The sequence below is a fragment of the Phoca vitulina genome, unplaced genomic scaffold (genome assembly GCF_004348235.1).
Source record: "Phoca vitulina isolate PV1807 unplaced genomic scaffold, GSC_HSeal_1.0 scaffold2939, whole genome shotgun sequence".
In the NCBI taxonomy this organism is placed as follows: Eukaryota; Metazoa; Chordata; class Mammalia; order Carnivora; family Phocidae; genus Phoca; species Phoca vitulina.
In genome coordinates this window covers 1-3,155 of record NW_022592624.1, presented here as the reverse complement: position 1 = coordinate 3,155, position 3,155 = coordinate 1, and the positions used below count along the sequence as shown (strand labels likewise).

General features: G+C 49.4%; 1 long non-coding RNA gene across 1 annotated transcript; it reads right to left on the bottom strand.

Annotated features, from left to right (window-relative positions):
* Positions 1–279: 279 nt before the first annotated feature.
* Positions 280–3,137, bottom strand: LOC116629770. Its single transcript, XR_004298817.1, has 6 exons — positions 2,548–3,137; positions 1,820–1,880; positions 1,676–1,711; positions 1,529–1,596; positions 1,311–1,405; positions 280–364 (listed from the first exon to the last, which is right to left on the bottom strand). It is a non-coding gene; the product is annotated as an uncharacterized LOC116629770 (long non-coding RNA).
* Positions 3,138–3,155: the final 18 nt, after the last annotated feature.

Genomic DNA, 3,155 nt, shown 5'->3' with positions numbered 1-3,155 from the left:
ACACACACACACACACACACACACACACACACACACACACACACACAGTGAGCGCCCTGCCATCCTTCACCTCTAAGCACCTGTGGCTTCAGGAGGTGCCACCGAAGGTGAGGATCTGTAATGGAGAAGCCTGTCAGCCCCTGGGTGAACTGCTTGGATTTTGAAAGGTGAACGACACCACAGACAAACCCTAAGCCACCCAACAGACACAAGGCCAGGACAGGGTGCTGCTCAGAAAGGGAGAAGTTTCCGGAACACCTGGTAGAGGCCACAGTAGTTACCTTGCTCATCCCTGGGTCTCTAGGAGGCTCGGTGCCCCTGTTCCCCATGGGAGACCCACCAGTTTCAGCATCAGACCAAAGCCCTAGAACAGATGGAGGAGGATTCAGACCAGCACTGACTGTGCAGAATTCAAACCAACCCCCCAAAACCCGCCCCTAACACGTTCCCCTCTGTCCCACTCTTGGGTCCCTTCTCAGACACACAGCATTTCTCAAATGTCTCTGCTGACCCCTGAGGACAAGGGGGAGACCTCTGCCTCTCCCCCTCGAGGATGGGACCACCATCGCCCAGCTTGCTTCAGGTGTTTTCATAGCTAAGGGAACGCCAGTAGACTGCTCTGGGCTCAACCAGCTAAAAATGGAGAAACCCTCAACATGAACGGCATGCATTCTTTTCTCAGGCCGCCAGTTGATGGTTCAATCCTTCAGTCTATAGATGAGGCCTAGCATGTGTGACTGGCTATTACGTAAATATTTAAGAGAAGAATTGGAGTAGACTAATCGTACAGTCAGGAGCAAAGTAAAAATAGGCAGATTGAGAAGTAAAGCTGTGGCTTTATACCGATAACATTAGAGGAGTAAAATGCATGACTTTCACGGATTAATAGACTACTGTAGATGACAAATAAAACAAAAATCAAGGAACCTCCATAAAGAGTAAATAAATGCCATTTTTCTCAATTTTTGTTTTTTTCCAAAAAGTCTTCACCGTTGCGTCAAGGTGGGAAGGGAGCTCGGGCTCACAACTCCTCCAGGCTCAGCTCTTCAGTAGGTGGGTGGTAGACGGGGTGGGAGGGTCTGCAGTCAGGGGAGGGGCATGAGCTCCACCTGTCACAGGGACAGGTGCCCTGCTGCCGGTGGGCACCTGAGGAAAGCACCCTCCTGTCACCCCTTCAGACGACCTGCTGTCCTTAGGTAGTGCTCGTGATTCTCTCCAGGACACACAGTGATCACCCACAGGAACGGGAAGGACATCGTGTGCTTTCCCAGCAGAGATCAGGCTGCTGCATTTCACAGCACGCTCCCTACCTCTCCGCACACGGTTCTGTGTCTCAGGTCTTCCCGGCATCGGTTCCTGCCTCATGGATCCCTCAGGCAGCGTCCCTCTCCTCATCATGTGCAATCTTGAATACAGAAAAAGAATGGACGTCTAGAAGAATTACAACACCATGTCCTCTACTAGACACTAAACAGCTTAGCCTTGACCCCTCAAGACACCCAGAAAAGGGCACGTCAAACTCGCACACCTGTGTCTCACGTAGGCGTTCTCCCTGCTCTGCTGCACTATCTTCCTCTCCCAAACCCGAGCCTTAGTCTGGGGGAGAAAAACACATCCACCTTCAGCTGTGCCGGACTGTGCCCCAAACGAAGAGGAGGAAAAAGAAAACACTTACCCAGTTATCTAGAGCACTTCTCTCATGAGCTGCGATCTGAAAAAGTCAACACACCAAGAGCCCATGTTCAGGGATCTAAGGGCCACTTCCATCACCTGCAGGAGGCGCGAAGGGGCCAGGATGTTGGGGCACAACTCAGGTTACCTTGTGTTTGAAGGTGAGCTCTGCCTCCCGCAGCTGATCTTGCAACGCTCCGACTTCTCGCCTGTGAGTTATAATTGCTTTCGTCAGATAACACCCAATATTGGCTGTGATTTTAAATCATCTGCCCACGTGGCCATTCTCCTCTTATCTGTCCCCTCATACAATTGATCCTGACACAGGAAACACTTTTCACATGGTTATAATGCACAGTAGGATCAAAGCTATTGTTACCTCTTTTCCGTAATCGTTTTTCTTCCCCTGCAGGGTTCAGAGTTGACATAATTTCCTTACCCATTTTCAATCTTTCCCTAATTTATCACATGACAAGTGTGCCATCAAGTGTGCTGGGAAACTTCTATCCTCGCCATGGTTCCCAGGGTTGCAAAGACCAGCGCCATCAGATGGCACTACCGGCTTTATGGGTAGGATTCATGCTACGACAAACTGCTTTCCTCAAGATTAGGACAACTGACACCACCCCCAGGGACGATGGCGTGGAAGAAGTTTCCACAGAATCAGGCCAGCGCTGGGGATCAGGACATGTTTAGTAATGAAATGGTTTTGTTCTTTCTAGAGCTTCACTTTTTGTGTCTGGTAATTCTCTCTGGATATGCCTCTGAATTTTTGTTTCTATTACATGGGAATTGAGTCTAAACAATGAAGAAAAGTGAAAAATATGAAGTGAACAGGGATGTCAGGAGCCGCTAATATTTAGTGTCTGAACTCACTTGTACTTGTCCGTTTCTTCTTTGATTCCTTTCAGATTTTCCACGGCAGCTGACAGCTGACTCTCTGTTGCCTCCAGGTCACAGCGGGTCTTTGCGACCTTCCTAAGACAGGAAAGGTATAGACATGGTCCAGTAGCCAAGGTCCAGAAGTTCTACCGTCATTCCTCCCAGCACACTGGATGGCCTAGATTCCAGTGTCCCTCATAAATGCACAGACTGACAACACAAGGAGGGAAATGAACTGAAGGTCCCATTTAGGGTTCAAGAAAAATCAAACTCCGGATGCTGCCAAGTCGTTGCAATCGGAGCTGTCTTTACACTTCTCTACTTCATTATCAAGTCCTCAAGTAACATTGCAGTTTGTGTCCTCTCAGAGTTGGTCTTTTGTCGGAGACGGTGAAGGCTCCTTTCAGTTCAAAGTGAAAAACCAAGCCTGACCAACTATAGGATGAGGCGGGGGACCATCGTTAGTCGTACACCTCCACGGGGAGCCCTGATCCTCAGACCAAGGCTGTGCCTGACACGATGAACCCGAAAGGAAGCCTTCCAGAATATGGCTTCATCAGCATGGCAACTCACTCCCAGACATCTCTGGGTCTACAACTACA